At 47.1% G+C, this 25,407-nt stretch overlaps 9 non-coding genes across 9 annotated transcripts; 4 read left to right on the forward strand and 5 right to left on the reverse strand.

Annotated features, from left to right (window-relative positions):
• Positions 1-497: 497 nt before the first annotated feature.
• Positions 498-569, reverse strand: Trnav-uac. Its single transcript has one exon. It is a non-coding gene; the product is annotated as a tRNA-Val (tRNA).
• Positions 570-804: 235 nt separating this feature from the next.
• On the forward strand, positions 805-875 carry Trnap-cgg. The gene has a single exon. It is a non-coding gene; the product is annotated as a tRNA-Pro (tRNA).
• Positions 876-5,838: 4,963 nt separating this feature from the next.
• On the reverse strand, positions 5,839-5,911 carry Trnav-uac. The gene has a single exon. It is a non-coding gene; the product is annotated as a tRNA-Val (tRNA).
• A 235-nt stretch (positions 5,912-6,146) lies between these two features.
• Positions 6,147-6,218, forward strand: Trnap-cgg. Its single transcript has one exon. It is a non-coding gene; the product is annotated as a tRNA-Pro (tRNA).
• A 4,923-nt stretch (positions 6,219-11,141) lies between these two features.
• Positions 11,142-11,214, reverse strand: Trnav-uac. The gene has a single exon. It is a non-coding gene; the product is annotated as a tRNA-Val (tRNA).
• A 235-nt stretch (positions 11,215-11,449) lies between these two features.
• Positions 11,450-11,521, forward strand: Trnap-cgg. Its single transcript has one exon. It is a non-coding gene; the product is annotated as a tRNA-Pro (tRNA).
• A 4,940-nt stretch (positions 11,522-16,461) lies between these two features.
• Positions 16,462-16,534, reverse strand: Trnav-uac. Its single transcript has one exon. It is a non-coding gene; the product is annotated as a tRNA-Val (tRNA).
• Positions 16,535-21,819: 5,285 nt separating this feature from the next.
• On the reverse strand, positions 21,820-21,892 carry Trnav-uac. Its single transcript has one exon. It is a non-coding gene; the product is annotated as a tRNA-Val (tRNA).
• Positions 21,893-22,125: 233 nt separating this feature from the next.
• Trnap-cgg lies at positions 22,126-22,197 on the forward strand. The gene has a single exon. It is a non-coding gene; the product is annotated as a tRNA-Pro (tRNA).
• The last annotated feature ends 3,210 nt before the right edge of the window (positions 22,198-25,407 follow it).

Consider the following 25,407-nt stretch of genomic DNA (forward strand, 5'->3'; position numbering starts at 1 on the left):
CGGCACCAGTAAAGTACGTAGGTGGAATTCGGTAGAAAAGCAGACGGTAATTTTGCATGCAACGGAAAACAAGGTGTCTTTGCGGATATGTGCACCGTGAGTGGAGATTCAGCTTAATTGTGCGACAGTCTACCCTCATCTTACTAGCGACGGCAACAACCAAGGGGTGGCATGTAAGATTGAGCGTGGCTAAGAGTTTCTCATTATTAGTTAGCATCACACTTTGACAGAGCTGTGACAAGGCGAGTAGGGTGAGCTCAGGAAAGCCAGTAGCAAGCGCACTTGAAGTAGCCCTGAAGAACCGGATTATAAATTTTGCCAGCCATAATGGAGCTAGGGGCGTTCTCAGTTACCAAATACCGGTGCAATAAGAGAGCAACAGTATTTGACCGTAAAATGACGCCCTATCCGTCTAGCATACGACATTGCTTGTCTCTGCATACGCGGACGTGAGGTCATCTCGGAAATGAAATCCGAAATATAGATTAAAATTGTTGTGTTCCCGCCCGGATCGAACCGGGGACCTTCTGCGTGTAAAGCAGACGTGATAACCGCTACACCACGGAAACGACGGTTCTTTTCATGTACCACCCGGAGACTCGTAATAGCAACAGTTTGTCTTCTGTGTTAGCAAGGGCATCGGCTACGAGCTCCCTCCGATTCGTGAAGTTCCTGTAGTAAAAGACGTCGATGGAAACAATCCAACCGCGACAGACAGGGAGAACGCTGGCTGAGCTGCAGCCCTACATGGTGAGACCATCAAAGGTGGCGTCATTCACATGCAGTGCGTTTTCGGAACGAATAGGCTCGTTGGTCTAGGGTATGATTCCTGCTTCGGGTGCAGGAGGTCCCGGGTTCAAATCCCGGACGAGCCCTTGCGTTTTGTACAACGGTGCGGTAACAAATCGCATGGCGGCGGCTGTTTCGCGCTTTCCAGGCCTCCAAGTCAGCGCTAAAATCCGACAACAGTTCTGAAACCGTTTCATGTTTCATTTGAGCCATGTGCACCCTGCTGATGGAACGTTTGAAGTTGATTTAAATGGTCACAGTAGAGACTGTAGCAAGTGTCTTGCTGAGTGCGACGAAAACGGGTTTCCGCCCGCAATCGAGCCGGGGACCTTCTGCGTGTTAGGCACGGCGCCTGGGCTCGGCGGCAGCTGCTGCTCTTTCCTTCCTTACGAGATACCGTCGATTCGCGCGAGTCGTTATTGCAAAAGATGTCACCAAAGGCAATCGCTTCGTTAGCGGCACGGTGCCTGGGCTCGGCGGCAGCTCTACATGGAGGCACCAGCAGCCCAGCCAGGCCGCCGCCGGCACCGGCGCGCCACAGCCCAAGGAGTCGGCGGCCGCCCTGCAATGCCCCTGCCGTTGCATATTCCACCGCCTCATATCCTCCCCATGTCTGACTCACTACCCCAAATGACACTGCAGTGGACGTGCTTATTACTATCGCTTTTGGAAGAACCAAGGCGCAGTATTCTAGTGTCGAACGGTACTGCAAATTGGGATTAAGCAAAAATTTATTGTGTGGTCGAGCGACAGCTTCGGCTCGCTCTTCCTACATGATCGCTTCTTGTGCGAATAATTCCTAGCTCGCCGATGGCTTCAGAGTTGGTCTTCTCGAAGTTTTGCTTTCGCACTGCATTCCGCAATCTTTTCGTTATGAGTTGTGTGCTTCGGTTTCCCGACTTTCTTGTGTTTAGTGCGTTTGGCTTCTCTTACCCTTAGCCACCGCTTGCCGAAATTTCCACATCTCATCATCGTCGATCTGCAGAGCTCGATGCAGGCATCGCGGCCGTTCCTGAGCTCGTGGAACGGTCGAATCTGTAGTTGTTTCCAGATCTCTCCCACACAACGGCCTCCCAGAAGCTTGGATTACAGAAGTACGCCACTACTCCCAGCCGGAGATTCACGATTGAAAGCAGAATGACATGAGCTACACGCAGCTCCGATTTTTTTTTGTGTCTGACCTACTTTGAAAGACTTTCTAGTCGATTTACTTACTACTATCGCTGTTGGAAACCAGGTGATAACCGCACAGTATTCTAGAGACGATGAGGTAATGAAAATTTAGAATAAGTAAAACAGTATCAAAAGAAGTTGTGTGGTGGAGCAGCACATGCAATTCACGCTTCCTAGATATTCGTTACTGCATAGAATAATTCTTTTGTCTGCGGCGTCTTCAGTATCCGTCTTCTGGAAATTTTGCTTGCAGTATATTGTGCAATCTTTTCGTTATGAGTTGGTGCTTGGTTTCCCGATGTTCTTTTGTTTAGTGCATTCGCCTTCTCTTAACCCTGAGAAACCACATACCGAAACTGAGGCACTGCCGGCTGTTCATAAGCAGTGCTCGATGCAGTTATTTCGCTTTTTATTCGTTGCCTTTAATATTCTTCTCATCAGTGGTGAGTGCTGCTGCAGAAAGCGTTTATCTTGCGAATTCACGTGAAAGTTTGTGTTCCCTGTGAGGCGCACTACTTGGGATTAACTTGACTGCTCCAGCCAGGTGGCTCGTTGGTCTAGGGGTAGGAACGTCTGGAAGAACGTTAGTCTGCCGATCCACTCTATGGCCGTGGCGTCCACGTGGTATAGGGTAATAAATAATTTGGTTCCCACCAATGTACGACTGCACCGTATTGGTCTTTCTGACACGGACACCTGTACTCGGTGTGGTCTCCTGGATACCCTTGAACATCGATTCACCTGCTGTGGGCACCTTGCTAATTGGCGTTGGCTCAGGAAACAACTTGCCTTTGTCACTAGGTCTGCTGAAGCCGCTTATACTATTGACATCATCGTCCGGCCCGATTCTTCCTTTTTTCCGCGAACGAAGCTCCATACCGTCATGTGGTTGATTGGCCATTTCGTACATTTTGTCAACAGTTGTCATGAAGAGGATGGACACCTAGCGTTTCGGCAGTACATGCTTACTGCTTACTGGCAGCGCTTGCGATTGCCAGGCCTCCGAGATGATTTTGCCAATATGCTTAGCCTGACATTTGAAAGAGAGGGTGTTGGCTAAGGTCACCTGTGTGAGCCATTTTCTTTTATACTGTTTCTGGATTTGCCACCTTTATGTATGTTTCTTCTCTACGACGAGGACTGAAGTTTTCGTGTTTCTTTTTTTTAAATCTTTATTTCACAAAGCAGTCTACATTATATAGTCATGTTTTAGGATTTTAATTTCAGTAGTGTACTTCTTTTGAAGTGGCTGTGTTGTGGATGTTCCTTAAAAATTTTTTTTTTTTTTTCAATAGATATATTTGTTAGAGGAATAATAATTACGCTTTCACTTGCTCATAATGAGCTGAGACTGAATTGCAGGCATTTAAAAAAAAACAAAAAAAAAAAAAAGTCGGTAGAGCATTAGGCTTTTAACCTAAGGGTCCAGGGTTCCAGTCCCTGTTCGGGCGGAAATTTTAATACTTTGGTAGCCGCACGTCTAGTAGCGGTGTAAGCACTACGGAAAAGAATGCAGCTACGCCGTTTCCTGGCACTGCAGTGCTTTAAACGGTACCAGTTGCACGTGTCGGGAGGGTCTTGCGCTACTGTTAGTATACTCAAAAAAAAAAAAGAAAAAAAAAGGGGTATGAAAAAAGAAAAAAAAAAAAAAAAGTGGCTAGGATACCTGGCTTTCACCCAGGAGGCCCGGGTTCGATTCCCGGTACCGAAACGGAATTTTTCGGCAAAAGTCACGACAAGTTTTGACCCTGCGAAAGGCTGTTTCACGTCCTCCTCGCATTATAGCTACTGGTTCATAAATCATAAAAATAAAAAAAAACAAAAAAAAGTTGGGAGAGCGTTAGACTGAAGATCTAAAGGTCCCTGGTTCGATCCCGGGTTTCGGCAGGTATTCGTTTTGATGCGACGCCAATGGAATTGCTCTGCGTTGGTGATAATGCAACTACAGCTGACAACAAAAATGACTCTCTGCTGTAGCAGTTCTGGTTGTCTAGTGCATGCCATAAGAGGAACTCACTAGAAAACTAACTCCCTTTGAAGGAAAAGAATCAAAAAAGCCCTACCGACTGCGTTCCTTTTTCTGTGTCAGGTGGTGAAGAACGTCTTCAACGGCACCGTGAAATGAGCGAAAACGTGGGAAACATTGCATTCGAAATGCTTGCGAATTTTCCAATTGCCCAGTGAGTGTCGACAAAACACGTCAATTCTCTGCTCCAACGTATGAGACGTAACAACTGGTGCAATTTGTTGTTGCATCGTGTGCCAGCAGTCTTCGATAGTGTGTTACGAGCTTAGCGCGATAAGTTTGCAGACAGCATTTAGGCGACGTTTTATTAGTAACGGCCCCATGCAACGATTGCACAACAGTAAAGGACATTAAAAAAAAAAAAAAAAAAAAGGGGTATGATTCCTGCTTTGGGTGCAGGAGGTCCCGGGTTCAAATCCCGGACGAGCCCTAGCGTTTTGTGCAAACTGATCGCACGTCAGTGGCTGAGTCAGCGCAAAAAGCTCGCCGTCAATATCAAATGAACTTCTTATTCGATGTGAGCAATTGACACTCTGGTCCGACGCGTTAAAAAAAAAAAATAAATAAAAAAAAAAAAAAAGTGGCTGGGGTACCTGGCTCTCACCCAGGAGGCCGGGGTTCGATTCCCGGTACCGGAAATGCGCATTTTGTTGCTCCTCTTATGCGACTTGGCCCGACTTAGCTCGACTGACGCTACGCTGACGCTTGCAGAAAACTACGTTAAGTACGATTCGTGGTAACAAGTGACGGCGAGAGCGATGCGACACCTGTCCACCTCTTATCGAGGCACCTAACTGTGGTCAACAAAGCTGGAGGACTGCAAGACATTGCCACGGGGGCTGAATGCAGCTAACCACACTGCTTAGTGTCCTAACAGCGGAGACAGGTTCAAAAAAAAAAAAAAAAAAAAAAAAAAAAAAAAATGGGTATAATTCCTGCTTAGGGTGCAGGAGGTCCCGGGTTCAAATCCCGGACGAGCCCTCGCGTTTTGTGCAAACTGATCGCACGTCAGTGGCTGAGTCAGCGCAAAAAGCTCGCCGTCAATATCAAACGAATTTCTTATTCGACGTGAGCAATTGACACTCTGGTCCGACGCGTGAAGGCGATTACGAAGGTTTCGGGTACAGGTGGTAGCAGATGCAATTTCCCAATCTAAAAACGAAAAAAAATTAAAAAAAAAAAAAAAAAAGGGGGTATGATTCCTGCTTTGGGTGCAGGAGGTCCCGGGTTCAAATCCCGGACGAGCCCTGCCATTTTGACCGTGCTGAAGAGTAGGTGGAACTCAGCCCCGGTTGCAGCTCCTCAATGAAGAGTAGACGCCTGTTATAGCACGTGGATATAACAAGAATGCGGCACCAGTAAAGTACGTAGGTGGAATTCGGTAGAAAAGCAGACGGTAATTTTGCATGCAACGGAAAACAAGGTTGTCTTTGCGGGATATGTGCACCGTGAGTGGAGATTCAGCTTAATTGTGCGACAGTCTACCCTCATCTTACTAGCGACGGCAACAACCAAGGGGTGGCATGTAAGATTGAGCGTGGCTAAGAGTTTCTCATTATTAGTTAGCATCACACTTTGACAGAGCTGTGACAAGGCGAGTAGGGTGAGCTCAGGAAAGCCAGTAGCAAGCGCACTTGAAGTAGCCCTGAAGAACCGGATTATAAATTTTGCCAGCCATAATGGAGCTAGGGGCGTTCTCAGTTACCAAATACCGCGTGCAATAAGAGAGCAACAGTATTTGACCGTAAAATGACGCCCTATCCGTCTAGCATACGACATTGCTTGTCTCTGCATACGCGGACGTGAGGTCATCTCGGAAATGAAATCCGAAATATAGATTAAAATTGTTGTGTTCCCGCCCGGGATCGAACCGGGGACCTTCTGCGTGTAAAGCAGACGTGATAACCGCTACACCACGGAAACGACGGTTCTTTTCATGTACCACCCGGAGACTCGTAATAGCAACAGTTTGTCTTCTGTGTTAGCAAGGGCATCGGCTACGAGCTCCCTCCGATTCGTGAAGTTCCTGTAGTAAAAGACGTCGATGGAAACAATCCAACCGCGACAGACAGGGAGAACGCTGGCTGAGCTGCAGCCCTACATGGTGAGACCATCAAAGGTGGCGTCATTCACATGCAGTGCGTTTTCGGAACGAATAGGCTCGTTGGTCTAGGGGTATGATTCCTGCTTCGGGTGCAGGAGGTCCCGGGTTCAAATCCCGGACGAGCCCTTGCGTTTGTACAACGGTGCGGTAACAAATCGCATGGCGGCGGCTGTTTCGCGCATTTCCAGGCCTCCAAGTCAGCGCTAAAATCCGACAACCAGTTCTGAAACCGTTTCATGTTCATTTGAGCCATGTGCACCCTGCTGATGGAACGTTGAAGTTGATTTAAATGGTCACAGTAGAGATCGTAGCAAGTGTCTTGCTGAGTGCGACGAAAACGGGTTTCCGCCCGCAATCGAGCCGGGGACCTTCTGCGTGTTAGGCACGGCGCCTGGGCTCGGCGGCAGCTGCTGCTCTTTCCTTCCTTACGAGATACCGTCGATTCGCGCAGTCGTATTGCAAAGATGTCACCAAAGGCAATCGCTTCGTTAGCGGCACGGTGCCTGGGCTCGGCGGCAGCTCTACATGGAGGCACCAGCAGCCCAGCCAGGCCGCCGCCGGCACCGGCGCGCCACAGCCCAAGGAGTCGGCGGCCGCCTGCAATGCCCCTGCCGTTGCATATTCCACCCGCCTCATATCCTCCCCATGTCTGACTCACTACCCCAAATGACACTGCAGTGGACGTGCTTATTACTATCGCTTTTGGAAGAACCAAGGCGCAGTATTCTAGTGTCGAACCGGTACTGCAAATTGGGATTAAGCAAAAATTTATTGTGTGGTCGAGCGACAGCTTCGGCTCGCTCTTCCTACATGATCGCTTCTTGTGCGGAATAATTCCTAGCTCGCCGATGGCTTCAGAGTTGGTCTTCTCGAAGTTTTGCTTTCGCACTGCATTCCGCATCTTTTCGTTATGAGTTGTGTGCTTCGGTTTCCCGACTTTCTTGTGTTTAGTGCGTTTGGCTTCTCTTAACCCTTAGCCACCGCTTGCCGAAATTTCCACACTATCATCTGTCGATCTGCAGAGCTCGATGAAGGCATCGCGGCCGTTCCTGAGCTCGTGGAACGGTCGAATCTGTAGTTGTTTCCAGATCTCTCCCACACAACGGCCTCCCAGAAGCTTGGATTACAGAAGTACGCCACTACTCCCAGCCGGAGATTCACGATTGAAAGCAGAATGACATGAGCTACACGCAGCTCCGCATTTTTTTTTGTGTCTGACCTACTTTGAAAGACTTTCTAGTCGATTTACTTACTACTATCGCTGTTGGAAACCAGGTGATAACCGCACAGTATTCTAGAGACGATGAGGTAATGAAATTTAGAATAAGTAAAACAGTATCAAAAGAAGTTGTGTGGTGGAGCAGCACATGCAATTCACGCTTCTAGATATTCGTTACTGCATAGAATAATTCTTTTGTCTGCGGCGTCTTCAGTATCCGTCTTCTGGAAATTTTGCTTGCAGTATATTGTGCAATCTTTTCGTTATGAGTTGGTGCTTGGTTTCCGATGTTCTTTTGTTTAGTGCATTCGCCTTCTCTTAACCCTGAGAAACCACATACCGAAACTGAGGCACTGCCGGCTGTTCATAGCAGTGCTCGATGCAGTTATTTCGCTTTTTATTCGTTGCCTTTAATATTCTCTCATCAGTGGTGAGTGCTGCCTGCAGAAAGCGTTTATCTTGCGAATTCACGTGAAAGTTTGTGTTCCCTGTGAGGCGCACTACTTGGGATTAACTTGACTGCTCCAGCCAGGTGGCTCGTTGGTCTAGGGTAGGAACGTCTGGAAGAACGTTAGTCTGCCGATCCACTCTATGGCCGTGGCGTCCACGTGGTATAGGGTAATAAATAATTTGGTTCCCACCAATGTACGACTGCACCGTATTGGTCTTTCTGACACGGACACCTGTACTCGGTGTGGTCTCCTGGATACCCTTGAACATCGATTCACCTGCTGTGGGCACCTTGCTAATTGGCGTTGGCTCAGGAAACAACTTGCCTTTGTCACTAGGTCTGCTGAAGCCGCTTATACTATTGACATCATCGTCCGGCCCGATTCTTCCTTTTTTCCGCGAACGAAGCTCCATACCGTCATGTGGTTGATTGGCCATTTCGTACATTTTGTCAACAGTTGTCATGAAGAGGATGGACACCTAGCGTTTCGGCAGTACATGCTTACTGCTTACTGGCAGCGCTTGCGATTGCCAGGCCTCCGAGATGATTTTGCCAATATGCTTAGCCTGACATTTGAAAGAGAGGGTGTTGGCTAAGGTCACCTGTGTGAGCCATTTTCTTTTATACTGTTTCTGGATTTGCCACCTTTATGTATGTTTCTTCTCTACACGAGGACTGAAGTTTTCGTGTTTCTTTTTTTAAATCTTTATTTCACAAAGCAGTCTACATTATATAGTCATGTTTTAGGATTTTAATTTCAGTAGTGTACTTCTTTTGAAGTGGCTGTGTTGTGGATGTTCCTTAAAATTTTTTTTTTTTTTTTTCAATAGATATATTTGTTAGAGGACATAATTACGCTTTCACTTGCTCATAATGAGCTGAGACTGAATTGCAGGCATTAAAAAAAAACAAAAAAAAAAAAAAGTCGGTAGAGCATTAGGCTTTTAACCTAAGGGTCCAGGGTTCCAGTCCCTGTTCGGGCGGAAATTTTAATACTTTGGTAGCCGCACGTCTAGTAGCGGTGTAAGCACTACGGAAAAGAATGCAGCTACGCCGTTTCCTGGCACTGCAGTGCTTTAAACGGTACCAGTTGCACGTGTCGGGAGGGTCTTGCGCTACTGTTAGTATACTCAAAAAAACAAAAGAAAAAAAAAGGGGTATGAAAAAAGAAAAAAAAAAAAAAAAGTGGCTAGGATACCTGGCGTTCACCAGGAGGCCCGGGTTCGATTCCCGGTACCGAAACGGAATTTTTCGGCAAAAGTCACGACAAGTTTTGACCCTGCGAAAGGCTGTTTCACGTCCTCCTCGCATTATAGCTACTGGTTCATAAATCATAAAAAAAAAAAAAAAAAAAAAAAGTTGGGAGAGCGTTAGACTGAAGATCTAAAGGTCCTGGTTCGATCCCGGGTTTCGGCAGGTATTCGTTTTGATGCGACGCAATGGAATTGCTCTGCGTTGGTGATAATGCAACTACAGCTGACAACAAAAATGACTCTCTGCTGTAGCAGTTCTGGTTGTCTAGTGCATGCCATAAGAGGAACTCACTAGAAAACTAACTCCCTTAAGCCCTACCGACTGCGTTCCTTTTTCTGTGTCAGGTGGTGAAGAACGTCTTCAACGGCACCGTGAAATGAGCGAAAACGTGGAAACATTGCATTCGAAATGCTTGCGAATTTTCCAATTGCCCAGTGAGTGTCGACAAAACACGTCAATTCTCTGCTCCAACGTATGAGACGTAACAACTGGTGCAATTTGTTGTTGCATCGTGTGCCAGCAGTCTTCGATAGTGTGTTACGAGCTTAGCGCGATAAGTTTGCAGACAGCATTTAGGCGACGTTTTATTAGTAACGGCCCATGCAACGATTGCACAACAGTAAAGGACATTAAAAAAAAAAAAAAAAAAAAGGGGTATGATTCCTGCTTTGGGTGCAGGAGGTCCCGGGTTCAAATCCCGGACGAGCCCTAGCGTTTTGTGCAAACTGATCGCACGTCAGTGGCTGAGTCAGCGCAAAAAGCTCGCCGTCAATATCAAATGAACTTCTTATTCGATGTGAGCAATTGACACTCTGGTCCGACGCGTTAAAAAAAAAAAATAAATAAAAAAAAAAAAAAAGTGGCTGGGTACCTGGCTCTCACCCAGGAGGCCGGGGTTCGATTCCCGGTACCGGAAATGCGCATTTTGTTGCTCCTCTTATGCGACTTGGCCCGACTTAGCTCGACTGACGCTACGCTGACGCTTGCAGAAAACTACGTTAAGTACGATTCGTGGTAACAAGTGACGGCGAGAGCGATGCGACACCTGTCCACCTCTTATCGAGGCACCTAACTGTGGTCAACAAAGCTGGAGGACTGCAAGACATTGCCACGGGGGCTGAATGCAGCTAACCACACTGCTTAGTGTCCTAACAGCGGAGACAGGTTCAAAAAAAAAAAAAAAAAAAAAAAAAAAAAAAATGGGTATAATTCCTGCTTAGGGTGCAGGAGGTCCCGGGTTCAAATCCCGGACGAGCCCTCGCGTTTTGTGCAAACTGATCGCACGTCAGTGGCTGAGTCAGCGCAAAAAGCTCGCCGTCAATATCAAACGAATTTCTTATTCGACGTGAGCAATTGACACTCTGGTCCGACGCGTGAAGGCGATTACGAAGGTTTCGGGGTACAGGTGGTAGCAGATGCAATTTCCCAATCTAAAAACGAAAAAAAATTAAAAAAAAAAAAAAAAAGGGGGTATGATTCCTGCTTTGGGTGCAGGAGGTCCCGGGTTCAAATCCCGGACGAGCCCTGCCATTTTGACCGTGCTGAAGAGTAGGTGGAACTCAGCCCCGGTTGCAGCTCCTCAATGAAGAGTAGACGCCTGTTATAGCACGTGGATATAACAAGAATGCGGCACCAGTAAAGTACGTAGGTGGAATTCGGTAGAAAAGCAGACGGTAATTTTGCATGCAACGGAAAACAAGGTTGTCTTTGCGGGATATGTGCACCGTGAGTGGAGATTCAGCTTAATTGTGCGACAGTCTACCCTCATCTTACTAGCGACGGCAACAACCAAGGGGTGGCATGTAAGATTGAGCGTGGCTAAGAGTTTCTCATTATTAGTTAGCATCACACTTTGACAGAGCTGTGACAAGGCGAGTAGGTGAGCTCAGGAAAGCCAGTAGCAAGCGCACTTGAAGTAGCCCTGAAGAACCGGATTATAAATTTTGCCAGCCATAATGGAGCTAGGGGCGTTCTCAGTTACCAAATACCGGTGCAATAAGAGAGCAACAGTATTTGACCGTAAAATGACGCCCTATCCGTCTAGCATACGACATTGCTTGTCTCTGCATACGCGGACGTGAGGTCATCTCGGAAATGAAATCCGAAATATAGATTAAAATTGTTGTGTTCCCGCCCGGGATCGAACCGGGGACCTTCTGCGTGTAAAGCAGACGTGATAACCGCTACACCACGGAAACGACGGTTCTTTTCATGTACCACCCGGAGACTCGTAATAGCAACAGTTTGTCTTCTGTGTTAGCAAGGGCATCGGCTACGAGCTCCCTCCGATTCGTGAAGTTCCTGTAGTAAAAGACGTCGATGGAAACAATCCAACCGCGACAGACAGGGAGAACGCTGGCTGAGCTGCAGCCCTACATGGTGAGACCATCAAAGGTGGCGTCATTCACATGCAGTGCGTTTTCGGAACGAATAGGCTCGTTGGTCTAGGGGTATGATTCCTGCTTCGGGTGCAGGAGGTCCCGGGTTCAAATCCCGGACGAGCCCTTGCGTTTTGTACAACGGTGCGGTAACAAATCGCATGGCGGCGGCTGTTTCGCGCATTTCCAGGCCTCCAAGTCAGCGCTAAAATCCGACAACCAGTTCTGAAACCGTTTCATGTTTCATTTGAGCCATGTGCACCCTGCTGATGGAACGTTTGAAGTTGATTTAAATGGTCACAGTAGAGATCGTAGCAAGTGTCTTGCTGAGTGCGACGAAAACGGGTTTCCGCCCGCAATCGAGCCGGGGACCTTCTGCGTGTTAGGCACGGCGCCTGGGCTCGGCGGCAGCTGCTGCTCTTTCCTTCCTTACGAGATACCGTCGATTCGCGCAGTCGTTATTGCAAAAGATGTCACCAAAGGCAATCGCTTCGTTAGCGGCACGGTGCCTGGGCTCGGCGGCAGCTCTACATGGAGGCACCAGCAGCCCAGCCAGGCCGCCGCCGGCACCGGCGCGCCACAGCCCAAGGAGTCGGCGGCCGCCCTGCAATGCCCCTGCCGTTGCATATTCCACCGCCTCATATCCTCCCCATGTCTGACTCACTACCCAAATGACACTGCAGTGGACGTGCTTATTACTATCGCTTTTGAAGAACCAAGGCGCAGTATTCTAGTGTCGAACCGGTACTGCAAATTGGGATTAAGCAAAAATTTATTGTGTGGTCGAGCGACAGCTTCGGCTCGCTCTTCCTACATGATCGCTTCTTGTGCGGAATAATTCCTAGCTCGCCGATGGCTTCAGAGTTGGTCTTCTCGAAGTTTTGCTTTCGCACTGCATTCCGCAATCTTTTCGTTATGAGTTGTGTGCTTCGGTTTCCCGACTTTCTTGTGTTTAGTGCGTTTGGCTTCTCTTAACCCTTAGCCAACGCTTGCCGAAATTTCCACACTATCATCTGTCGATCTGCAGAGCTCGATGAAGGCATCGCGGCCGTTCCTGAGCTCGTGGAACGGTCGAATCTGTAGTTGTTTCCAGATCTCTCCCACACAACGGCCTCCCAGAAGCTTGGATTACAGAAGTACGCCACTACTCCCAGCCGGAGATTCACGATTGAAAGCAGAATGACATGAGCTACACGCAGCTCCGATGTTTTTTTTGTGTCTGACCTACTTTGAAAGACTTTCTAGTCGATTTACTTACTACTATCGCTGTTGGAAACCAGGTGATAACCGCACAGTATTCTAGAGACGATGAGGTAATGAAAATTTAGAATAAGTAAAACAGTATCAAAAGAAGTTGTGTGGTGGAGCAGCACATGCAATTCACGCTTCCTAGATATTCGTTACTGCATAGAATAATTCTTTGTCTGCGGCGTCTTCAGTATCCGTCTTCTGGAAATTTTGCTTGCAGTATATTGTGCAATCTTTTCGTTATGAGTTGGTGCTTGTTTCCCGATGTTCTTTTGTTTAGTGCATTCGCCTTCTCTTAACCCTGAGAAACCACATACCGAAACTGAGGCACTGCCGGCTGTTCATAAGCAGTGCTCGATGCAGTTATTTCGCTTTTTATTCGTTGCCTTTAATATTCTTCTCATCAGTGGTGAGTGCTGCCTGCAGAAAGCGTTTATCTGCGAATTCACGTGAAAGTTTGTGTTCCCTGTGAGGCGCACTACTTGGATTAACTTGACTGCTCCAGCGCAGGTGGCTCGTTGGTCTAGGGGTAGGAACGTCTGGAAGAACGTTAGTCTGCCGATCCACTCTATGGCCGTGGCGTCCACGTGGTATAGGGTAATAAATAATTTGGTTCCCACCAATGTACGACTGCACCGTATTGGTCTTTCTGACACGGACACCTGTACTCGGTGTGGTCTCCTGGATACCCTTGAACATCGATTCACCTGCTGTGGGCACCTTGCTAATTGGCGTTGGCTCAGGAAACACTTGCCTTTGTCACTAGGTCTGCTGAAGCCGCTTATACTATTGACATCATCGTCCGGCCCGATTCTTCTTTTTTCCGCGAACGAAGCTCCATACCGTCATGTGGTTGATTGGCCATTTCGTACATTTTGTCAACAGTTGTCATGAAGAGGATGGACACCTAGCGTTTCGGCAGTACATGCTTACTGCTTACTGGCAGCGCTTGCGATTGCCAGGCCTCCGAGATGATTTTGCCAATATGCTTAGCCTGACATTTGAAAGAGAGGGTGTTGGCTAAGGTCACCTGTGTGAGCCATTTTCTTTTATACTGTTTCTGGATTTGCCACCTTTATGTATGTTTCTTCTCTACACGAGGACTGAAGTTTTCGTGTTTCTTTTTTTTAAATCTTTATTTCACAAAGCAGTCTACATTATATAGTCATGTTTTAGGATTTTAATTTCAGTAGTGTACTTCTTTTGAAGTGGCTGTGTTGTGGATGTTCCTTAAAAATTTTTTTTTTTTTTTCAATAGATATATTTGTTAGAGGAATAATAATTACGCTTTCACTTGCTCATAATGAGCTGAGACTGAATTGCAGGCATTTAAAAAAAAACAAAAAAAAAAAAAAAGTCGGTAGAGCATTAGGCTTTTAACCTAAGGGTCCAGGGTTCCAGTCCCTGTTCGGGCGGAAATTTTAATACTTTGGTAGCCGCACGTCTAGTAGCGGTGTAAGCACTACGGAAAAGAATGCAGCTACGCCGTTTCCTGGCACTGCAGTGCTTTAAACGGTACCAGTTGCACGTGTCGGGAGGGTCTTGCGCTACTGTTAGTATACTCAAAAAAAAAAAAGAAAAAAAAAGGGGTATGAAAAAAGAAAAAAAAAAAAAAAGTGGCTAGGATACCTGGCTTTCACCCAGGAGGCCCGGGTTCGATTCCCGGTACCGAAACGGAATTTTCGGCAAAAGTCACGACAAGTTTTGACCCTGCGAAAGGCTGTTTCACGTCCTCCTCGCATTATAGCTACTGGTTCATAAATCATAAAAAAAAAAAAAAAAAAAAAAAGTTGGTGAGAGCGTTAGACTGAAGATCTAAAGGTCCCTGGTTCGATCCCGGGTTTCGGCAGGTATTCGTTTTGATGCGACGCCAATGGAATTGCTCTGCGTTGGTGATAATGCAACTACAGCTGACAACAAAAATGACTCTCTGCTGTAGCAGTTCTGGTTGTCTAGTGCATGCCATAAGAGGAACTCACTAGAAAACTAACTCCCTTTGAAGGAAAGAATCAAAAAAGCCCTACCGACTGCGTTCCTTTTTCTGTGTCAGGTGGTGAAGAACGTCTTCAACGGCACCGTGAAATGAGCGAAAACGTGGGAAACATTGCATTCGAAATGCTTGCGAATTTTCCAATTGCCCAGTGAGTGTCGACAAAACACGTCAATTCTCTGCTCCAACGTATGAGACGTAACAACTGGTGCAATTTGTTGTTGCATCGTGTGCAGCAGTCTTCGATAGTGTGTTACGAGCTTAGCGCGATAAGTTTGCAGACAGCATTTAGGCGACGTTTTATTAGTAACGGCCCCATGCAACGATTGCACAACAGTAAAGGACATTAAAAAAAAAAAAAAAAAAAAAGGGTATGATTCCTGCTTTGGGTGCAGGAGGTCCCGGGTTCAAATCCCGGACGAGCCCTAGCGTTTTGTGCAAACTGATCGCACGTCAGTGGCTGAGTCAGCGCAAAAAGCTCGCCGTCAATATCAAATGAACTTCTTATTCGATGTGAGCAATTGACACTCTGGTCCGACGCGTTAAAAAAAAAAAATAAATAAAAAAAAAAAAAAAGTGGCTGGGGTACCTGGCTCTCACCCAGGAGGCCGGGGTTCGATTCCCGGTACCGGAAATGCGCATTTTGTTGCTCCTCTTATGCGACTTGGCCCGACTTAGCTCGACTGACGCTACGCTGACGCTTGCAGAAAACTACGTTAAGTACGATTCGTGGTAACAAGTGACGGCGAGAGCGATGCGACACCTGTCCACCTCTTATCGAGGCACCTAACTGTGGTCAACAAAGCTGGAGGACTGCAAGACATTGCCACGGGGGCTGAATGCAGCTAACCACACTGCTTAGTGTCCTAACAGCGGAGACAGGTTCAAAAAAAAAAAAAAAAAAAAAAAAAAAAAAATGGGTATAATTCCTGCTTAGGGCTGCAGGAGGGTCCCGGGTTCAAATCCCGGACGAGCCCTCGCGTTTTGTGCAAACTGATCGCACGTCAGTGGCTGAGTCAGCGCAAAAAGCTCGCCGTCAATATCAAACGAATTTCTTATTCGACGTGAGCAATTGACACTCTGGTCCGACGCGTGAAGGCGATTACGAAGGTTTCGGGTACAGGTGGTAGCAGATGCAATTTCCCAATCTAAAAACGAAAAAAATTAAAAAAAAAAAAAAAAAAGGGGGTATGATTCCTGCTTTGGGTGCAGGAGGTCCGGGTTCAAATCCCGGACGAGCCCTGCCATTTTGACCGTGCTGAAGAGTAGGTGGAACTCAGCCCCGGTTGCAGCTCCTCAATGAAGAGTAGACGCCTGTTATAGCACGTGGATATAACAAGAATGCGGCACCAGTAAAGTACGTAGGTGGAATTCGGTAGAAAAGCAGACGGTAATTTTGCATGCAACGGAAAACAAGGTTGTCTTTGCGGGATATGTGCACCGTGAGTGGAGATTCAGCTTAATTGTGCGACAGTCTACCCTCATCTTACTAGCGACGGCAACAACCAAGGGGTGGCATGTGCTAAGAGTTTCTCATTATTAGTTAGCATCACACTTTGACAGAGCTGTGACAAGGCGAGTAGGGGAGCTCAGGAAAGCCAGTAGCAAGCGCACTTGAAGTAGCCCTGAAGAACCGGATTATAAATTTTGCCAGCCATAATGGAGCTAGGGGCGTTCTCAGTTACCAAATACCGGTGCAATAAGAGAGCAACAGTATTTGACCGTAAAATGACGCCCTATCCGTCTAGCATACGACATTGCTTGTCTCTGCATACGCGGACGTGAGGTCATCTCGGAAATGAAATCCGAAATATAGATTAAAATTGTTGTGTTCCCGCCCGGGATCGAACCGGGGACCTTCTGCGTGTAAAGCAGACGTGATAACCGCTACACCACGGAAACGACGGTTCTTTTCATGTACCACCCGGAGACTCGTAATAGCAACAGTTTGTCTTCTGTGTTAGCAAGGGCATCGGCTACGAGCTCCCTCCGATTCGTGAAGTCCTGTAGTAAAAGACGTCGATGGAAACAATCCAACCGCGACAGACAGGGAGAACGCTGGCTGAGCTGCAGCCCTACATGGTGAGACCATCAAAGGTTGGCGTCATTCACATGCAGTGCGTTTTCGGAACGAATAGGCTCGTTGGTCTAGGGGTATGATTCCTGCTTCGGGGTTGCAGGAGGGTCCCGGGTTCAAATCCGGACGAGCCCTTGCGTTTTGTACAACGGTGCGGTAACAAATCGCATGGCGGCGGCTGTTTCGCGCATTTCCAGGCCTCCAAGTCAGCGCTAAAATCCGACAACCAGTTCTGAAACCGTTTCATGTTTCATTTGAGCCATGTGCACCTGCTGATGGAACGTTTGAAGTTGATTTAAATGGTCACAGTAGAGATCGTAGCAAGTGTCTTGCTGAGTGCGACGAAAACGGGTTTCCGCCCGCAATCGAGCCGGGGACCTTCTGCGTGTTAGGCACGGCGCCTGGGCTCGGCGGCAGCTGCTGCTCTTTCCTTCCTTACGAGATACCGTCGATTCGCGCAGTCGTTATTGCAAAAGATGTCACCAAAGGCAATCGCTTCGTTAGCGGCACGGTGCCTGGGCTCGGCGGCAGCTCTACATGGAGGCACCAGCAGCCCAGCCAGGCCGCCGCCGGCACCGGCGCGCCACAGCCCAAGGAGTCGGCGGCCGCCCTGCAATGCCCCTGCCGTTGCATATTCCACCCGCCTCATATCCTCCCCATGTCTGACTCACTACCCCAAATGACACTGCAGTGGACGTGCTTATTACTATCGCTTTTGGAAGAACCAAGGCGCAGTATTCTAGTGTCGAACCGGTACTGCAAATTGGATTAAGCAAAATTTATTGTGTGGTCGAGCGACAGCTTCGGCTCGCTCTTCCTACATGATCGCTTCTTGTGCGGAATAATTCCTAGCTCGCCGATGGCTTCAGAGTTGGTCTTCTCGAAGTTTTGCTTTCGCACTGCATTCCGCAATCTTTTCGTTATGAGTTGTGTGCTTCGGTTTCCCGACTTTCTTGTGTTTAGTGCGTTTGGCTTCTCTTAACCCTTAGCCACCGCTTGCCGAAATTTCCACACTATCATCTGTCGATCTGCAGAGCTCGATGAAGGCATCGCGGCCGTTCCTGAGCTCGTGGAACGGTCGAATCTGTAGTTGTTTCCAGATCTCTCCCACACAACGGCCTCCCAGGAAGCTTGGATTACAGAAGTACGCCACTACTCCCAGCCGGAGATTCACGATTGAAAGCAGAATGACATGAGCTACACGCAGCTCCGATTTTTTTTTTTGTGTCTGACCTACTTTGAAAGACTTTCTAGTCGATTTACTTACTACTATCGCTGTTGGAAACCAGGTGATACCGCACAGTATTCTAGAGACGATGAGGTAATGAAAATTTAGAATAAGTAAAACAGTATCAAAAGAAGTTGTGTGGTGAGCAGCACATGCAATTCACGCTTCCTAGATATTCGTTACTGCATAGAATAATTCTTTTGTCTGCGGCGTCTTCAGTATCCGTCTTCTGGAAATTTTGCTTGCAGTATATTGTGCAATCTTTTCGTTTATGAGTTGGTGCTTGGTTTCCCGATGTTCTTTTGTTTAGTGCATTCGCCTTCTCTTAACCCTGAGAAACCACATACCGAAACTGAGGCACTGCCGGCTGTTCATAAGCAGTGCTCGATGCAGTTAATTTCGCTTTTTATTCGTTGCCTTTAATATTCTCTCATCAGTGGTGAGTGCTGCCTGCAGAAAGCGTTTATCTTGCGAATTCACGTGAAAGTTTGTGTTCCCTGTGAGGCGCACTACTTGGGATTAACTTGACTGCTCCAGCCAGGTGGCTCGTTGGTCTAGGGGTAGGAACGTCTGGAAGAACGTTAGTCTGCCGATCCACTCTATGGCCGTGGCGTCCACGTGGTATAGGGTAATAAATAATTTGGTTCCCACCAATGTACGACTGCACCGTATTGGTCTTTCTGACACGGACACCTGTACTCGGTGTGGTCTCCTGGATACCCTTGAACATCGATTCACCTGCTGTGGGCACCTTGCTAATTGGCGTTGGCTCAGGAAACAACTTGCCTTTGTCACTAGTCCTGCTGAAGCCGCTTATACTATTGACATCATCGTCCGGCCCGATTCTTCCTTTTTTTCCGCGAACGAAGCTCCCATACCGTCATGTGGTTGATTGGCCATTTCGTACATTTTGTCAACAGTTGTCATGAAGAGGATGGACACCTAGCGTTTCGGCAGTACATGCTTACTGCTTACTGGCAGCGCTTGCGATTGCCAGGCCTCCGAGATGATTTTGCCAATATGCTTAGCCTGACATTTGAAAGAGAGGGTGTTGGCTAAGGTCACCTGTTGTGAGCCATTTTCTTTTATACTGTTTCTGGATTTGCCACCTTTATGTATGTTTCTTCTCTACACGAGGACTGAAGTTTTCGTGTTTCTTTTTTTTAAATCTTTATTTCACAAAGCAGTCTACATTATATAGTCATGTTTTAGGATTTTAATTTCAGTAGTGTACTTCTTTTGAAGTGGCTGTGTTGTGGATGTTCCTTAAAAATTTTTTTTTTTTTTTCAATAGATATATTTGTTAGAGGAATAATAATTACGCTTTCACTTGCTCATAATGAGCTGAGACTGAATTGCAGGCATTTAAAAAAAAACAAAAAAAAAAAAAAAGTCGGTAGAGCATTAGGCTTTTAACCTAAGGGTCCAGGGTTCCAGTCCCTGTTCGGGCGGAAATTTTAATACTTTGGTAGCCGCACGTCTAGTAGCGGTGTAAGCACTACGGAAAAGAATGCAGCTACGCCGTTTCCTGGCACTGCAGTGCTTTAAACGGTACCAGTTGCACGTGTCGGGAGGGTCTTGCGCTACTGTTAGTATACTCAAAAAAAAAAAAGAAAAAAAAAGGGGTATGAAAAAAGAAAAAAAAAAAAAAAAGTGGCTAGGATACCTGGCTTTCACCCAGGAGGCCGGGTTCGATTCCCGGTACCGAAACGGAATTTTTCGGCAAAAGTCACGACAAGTTTTGACCCTGCGAAAGGCTGTTTCACGTCCTCCTCGCATTATAGCTACTGGTTCATAAATCATAAAAAAAAAAAAAAAAAAAAAAAGTTGGGAGAGCGTTAGACTGAAGATCTAAAGGTCCCTGGTTCGATCCCGGGTTTCGGCAGGTATTCGTTTTGATGCGACGCCAATGGAATTGCTCTGCGTTGGTGATAATGCAACTACAGCTGACAACAAAAAATGACCTCTCTGCTGTAAGCAGTTCTGGTTGTCTCAGTGCATGCCATAAGAGGAACTCACTAGAAAACTAACTCCCTTTGAAGGAAAAGAATCAAAAAAGCCCTACCGACTGCGTTCCTTTTTCTGTGTCAGGTGGTGAAGAACGTCTTCAACGGCACCGTGAAATGAGCGAAAACGTGGGAAACATTGCATTCGAAATGCTTGCGAATTTTCCAATTGCCCAAGTGAGTGTCGACAAAACACGTCAATTCTCTGCTCCAACGTATGAGACGTAACAACTGGTGCAATTTGTTGTTGCATCGTGTGCCAGCAGTCTTCGATAGTGTGTTACGAGCTTAGCGCGATAAGTTTGCAGACAGCATTTAGGCGACGTTTTATTAGTAACGGCCCCATGCAACGATTGCACAACAGTAAAGGACATTAAAAAAAAAAAAAAAAAAAAGGGGTATGATTCCTGCTTTGGGTGCAGGAGGTCCCGGGTTCCAAATCCCGGACGAGCCCTAGCGTTTTGTGCAAACTGATCGCACGTCAGTGGCTGAGTCAGCGCAAAAAGCTCGCCGTCATATCAAATGAACTTCTTATTCGATGTGAGCAATGACACTCTGGTCCGACGCGTTAAAAAAAAAAAATAAATAAAAAAAAAAAAAAAGTGGCTGGGGTACCTGGCTCTCACCCAGGAGGCCGGGGTTCGATTCCCGGTACCGGAAATGCGCATTTTGTGCTCCTCTTATGCGACTTGGCCCGACTTAGCTCGACTGACGCTACGCTGACGCTTGCAGAAAACTACGTTAAGTACGATTCGTGGTAACAAGTGACGGCGAGAGCGATGCGACACCTGTCCACCTCTTATCGAGGCACCTAACTGTGGTCAACAAAGCTGGAGGACTGCAAGACATTGCCACGGGGGCTGAATGCAGCTAACCACACTGCTTAGTGTCCTAACAGCGGAGACAGGTTCAAAAAAAAAAAAAAAAAAAAAAAAAAAAAAAAATGGGTATAATTCCTGCTTAGGGTGCAGGAGGTCCCGGGTTCAAATCCCGGACGAGCCCTCGCGTTTTGTGCAAACTGATCGCACGTCAGTGGCTGAGTCAGCGCAAAAAGCTCGCCGTCAATATCAAACGAATTTCTTATTCGACGTGAGCAATTGACACTCTGGTCCGACGCGTGAAGGCGATTACGAAGGGTTTCGGGTACAGGTCGGTAGCAGATGCAATTTCCCAATCTAAAACGAAAAAAAATTAAAAAAAAAAAAAAAAAAAAGGGGGGTATGATTCCTGCTTTGGGGTGCATGGAGGTCCCGGGTTCAAATCCCGGACGAGCCCTGCCATTTTGACCGTGCTGAAGAGTAGGTGGAACTCAGCCCCGGTTGCAGCTCCTCAATGAAGAGTAGACGCCTGTTATAGCACGTGGATATAACAAGAATGCGGCACCAGTAAAGTACGTAGTGGAATTCGGTAGAAAAGCAGACGGTAATTTTGCATGCAACGGAAAACAAGGGTTGTCTTTGCGGGATATGTGCACCGTGAGTGGAGATTCAGCTTAATTGTGCGACAGTCTACCCTCATCTTACTAGCGACGGCAACAACCAAGGGGTGGCATGTAAGATTGAGCGTGGCTAAGAGTTTCTCATTATTAGTTAGCATCACACTTTGACAGAGCTGTGACAAGGCGAGTAGGGTGAGCTCAGGAAAGCCAGTAGCAAGCGCACTTGAAGTAGCCCTGAAGAACCGGATTATAAATTTTGCCAGCCATAATGGAGCTAGGGGCGTTCTCAGTTACCAAATACCGGTGCAATAAGAGAGCAACAGTATTTGACCGTAAAATGACGCCCTATCCGTCTAGCATACGACATTGCTTGTCTCTGCATACGCGGACGTGAGGTCATCTCGGAAATGAAATCCGAAATATAGATTAAAATTGTTGTGTTCCCGCCCGGGATCGAACCGGGGACCTTCTGCGTGTAAAGCAGACGTGATAACCGCTACACCACGGAAACGACGGTTCTTTTCATGTACCACCCGGAGACTCGTAATAGCAACAGTTTGTCTTCTGTGTTAGCAAGGGCATCGGCTACGAGCTCCCTCCGATTCGTGAAGTTCCTGTAGTAAAAGACGTCGATGGAAACAATCAACCGCGACAGACAGGGAGAACGCTGGCTGAGCTGCAGCCCTACATGGTGAGACCATCAAGGTGGCGTCATTCACATGCAGTGCGTTTTCGGAACGAATAGGCTCGTTGGTCTAGGGGTATGATTCCTGCTTCGGGTGCAGGAGGTCCCGGGTTCAAATCCCGGACGAGCCCTTGCGTTTTGTACAACGGTGCGGTAACAAATCGCATGGCGGCGGCTGTTTCGCGCATTTCCAGGCCTCCAAGTCAGCGCTAAAATCCGACAACCAGTTCTGAAACCGTTTCATGTTTCATTTGAGCCATGTGCACCCTGCTGATGGAACGTTTGAAGTTGATTTAAATGGTCACAGTAGAGATCGTAGCAAGTGTCTTGCTGAGTGCGACGAAAACGGGTTTCCGCCCGCAATCGAGCCGGGGACCTTCTGCGTGTTAGGCACTGGCGCCTGGGCTCGGCGGCAGCTGCTGCTCTTTCCTTCCTTACGAGATACCGTCGATTCGCGCAGTCGTTATTGCAAAAGATGTCACCAAAGGCAATCGCTTCGTTAGCGGCACGGTGCCTGGGCTCGGCGGCAGCTCTACATGGAGGCACCAGCAGCCCAGCCAGGCCGCCGCGGCACCGGCGCGCCACAGCCCAAGGAGTCGGCGGCCGCCCTGCAATGCCCCTGCCGTTGCATATTCCACCCGCCTCATATCCTCCCCATGTCTGACTCACTACCCCAAATGACACTGCAGTGGACGTGCTTATTACTATCGCTTTTGGAAGAACCAAGGCGCAGTATTCTAGTGTCGAACCGGTACTGCAAATTGGGATTAAGCAAAAATTTATTGTGTGGTCGAGCGACAGCTTCGGCTCGCTCTTCCTACATGATCGCTTCTTGTGCGGAATAATTCCTAGCTCGCCGATGGCTTCAGAGTTGGTCTTCTCGAAGTTTTGCTTTCGCACTGCATTCCGCAATCTTTTCGTTATGAGTTGTGTGCTTCGGTTTCCCGACTTTCTTGTGTTTAGTGCGTTTGGCTTCTCTTAACCCTTAGCCACCGCTTGCCGAAATTTCCACACTATCATCTGTCGATCTGCAGAGCTCGATGAAGGCATCGCGGCCGTTCCTGAGCTCGTGGAACGGTCGAATCTGTAGTTGTTTCCCAGATCTCTCCCACACAACGGCCTCCCAGAAGCTTGGATTACAGAAGTACGCCACTACTCCCAGCCGGAGATTCACGATTGAAAGCAGAATGACATGAGCTACACGCAGCTCCGATTTTTTTTTTGTGTCTGACCTACTTTGAAAGACTTTCTAGTCGATTTACTTACTACTATCGCTGTTGGAAACCAGGTGATAACCGCACAGTATTCTAGAGACGATGAGGTAATGAAAATTTAGAATAAGTAAAACAGTATCAAAAGAAGTTGTGTGGTGGAGCAGCACATGCAATTCACGCTTCCTAGATATTCGTTACTGCATAGAATAATTCTTTTGTCTGCGGCGTCTTCAGTATCCGTCCTTCTGGAAATTTTGCTTGCAGTATATTGTGCAATCTTTTCGTTATGAGTTGGGTGCTTGGTTTCCCGATGTTCTTTTGTTTAGTGCATTCGCCTTCTCTTAACCCTGAGAAACCACATACCGAAACTGAGGCACTGCCGGCTGTTCATAAGCAGTGCTCGATGCAGTTATTTCGCTTTTTATTCGTTGCCTTTAATATTCTTCTCATCAGTGGTGAGTGCTGCCTGCAGAAAGCGTTTATCTTGCGAATTCACGTGAAAGTTTGTGTTCCCTGTGAGGCGCACTACTTGGGATTAACTTGACTGCTCCAGCCAGGTGGCTCGTTGGTCTAGGGGGTAGGAACGTCTGGAAGAACGTTAGTCTGCCGATCCACTCTATGGCCGTGGCGTCCACGTGGTATAGGGTAATAAATAATTTGGTTCCCACCAATGTACGACTGCACCGTATTGTCTTTCTGACACGGACACCTGTACTCGGTGTGGTCTCCTGGATACCCTTGAACATCGATTCACCTGCTGTGGGCACCTTGCTAATTGGCGTTGGCTCAGGAAACAACTTGCCTTTGTCACTAGGTCTGCTGAAGCCGCTTATACTATTGACATCATCCGTCCGGCCCGATTCTTCCTTTTTTCCGCGAACGAAGCTCCATACCGTCATGTGGTTGATTGGCCATTTCGTACATTTTGTCAACAGTTGTCATGAAGAGGATGGACACCTAGCGTTTCGGCAGTACATGCTTACTGCTTACTGGCAGCGCTTGCGATTGCCCAGGCCTCCGAGATGATTTTGCCAATATGCTTAGCCTGACATTTGAAAGAGAGGGTGTTGGCTAAGGTCACCTGTGTGAGCCATTTTCTTTTATACTGTTTCTGGATTTGCCACCTTTATGTATGTTTCTTCTCTACACGAGGACTGAAGTTTTCGTGTTCTTTTTTTTAATCTTTATTTCACAAAGCAGTCTACATTATATAGTCATGTTTTAGGATTTTAATTTCAGTAGTGTACTTCTTTTGAAGTGGCTGTGTTGTGGATGTTCCTTAAAAATTTTTTTTTTTTTTTCAATAGATATATTTGTTAGAGGAATAATAATTACGCTTTCACTTGCTCATAATGAGCTGAGACTGAATTGCAGGCATTTAAAAAAAAACAAAAAAAAAAAGAAAGTCGGTAGAGCATTAGGCTTTTAACCTAAGGGTCCAGGGTTCCAGTCCCTGTTCGGGCGGAAATTTTAATACTTTGGTAGCCGCACGTCTAGTAGCGGTGTAAGCACTACGGAAAAGAATGCAGCTACGCCGTTTCCTGGCACTGCAGTGCTTTAAACGGTACCAGTTGCACGTGTCGGGAGGGTCTTGCGCTACTGTTAGTATACTCAAAAAAAAAAAGAAAAAAAAAGGGGTATGAAAAAGAAAAAAAAAAAAAAAAAGTGGCTAGGATACCTGGCTTTCACCCAGGAGGCCCGGGTTCGATTCCCGGTACCGAAACGGAATTTTCGGCAAAAGTCACGACAAGTTTTGACCCTGCGAAAGGCTGTTTCACGTCCTCCTCGCATTAATAGCTACTGGTTCATAAATCATAAAAAAAAAAAAAAAAAAAAAAAGTTGGGAGAGCGTTAGACTGAAGATCTAAAGGTCCCTGGTTCGATCCCGGGTTTCGGCAGGTATTCGTTTTGATGCGACGCCAATGGAATTGCTCTGCGTTGGTGATAATGCAACTACAGCTGACAACAAAAATGACTCTCTGCTGTAGCAGTTCTGGTTGTCTAGTGCATGCCATAAGAGGAACTCACTAGAAAACTAACTCCCTTTGAAGGAAAAGAATCAAAAAAGCCCTACCGACTGCGTTCCTTTTTCTGTGTCAGGTGGTGAAGAACGTCTTCAACGGCACC

This window comes from Schistocerca piceifrons, unplaced genomic scaffold, assembly GCF_021461385.2.
Source record: "Schistocerca piceifrons isolate TAMUIC-IGC-003096 unplaced genomic scaffold, iqSchPice1.1 HiC_scaffold_430, whole genome shotgun sequence".
Classification (NCBI taxonomy): Eukaryota; Metazoa; Arthropoda; class Insecta; order Orthoptera; family Acrididae; genus Schistocerca; species Schistocerca piceifrons.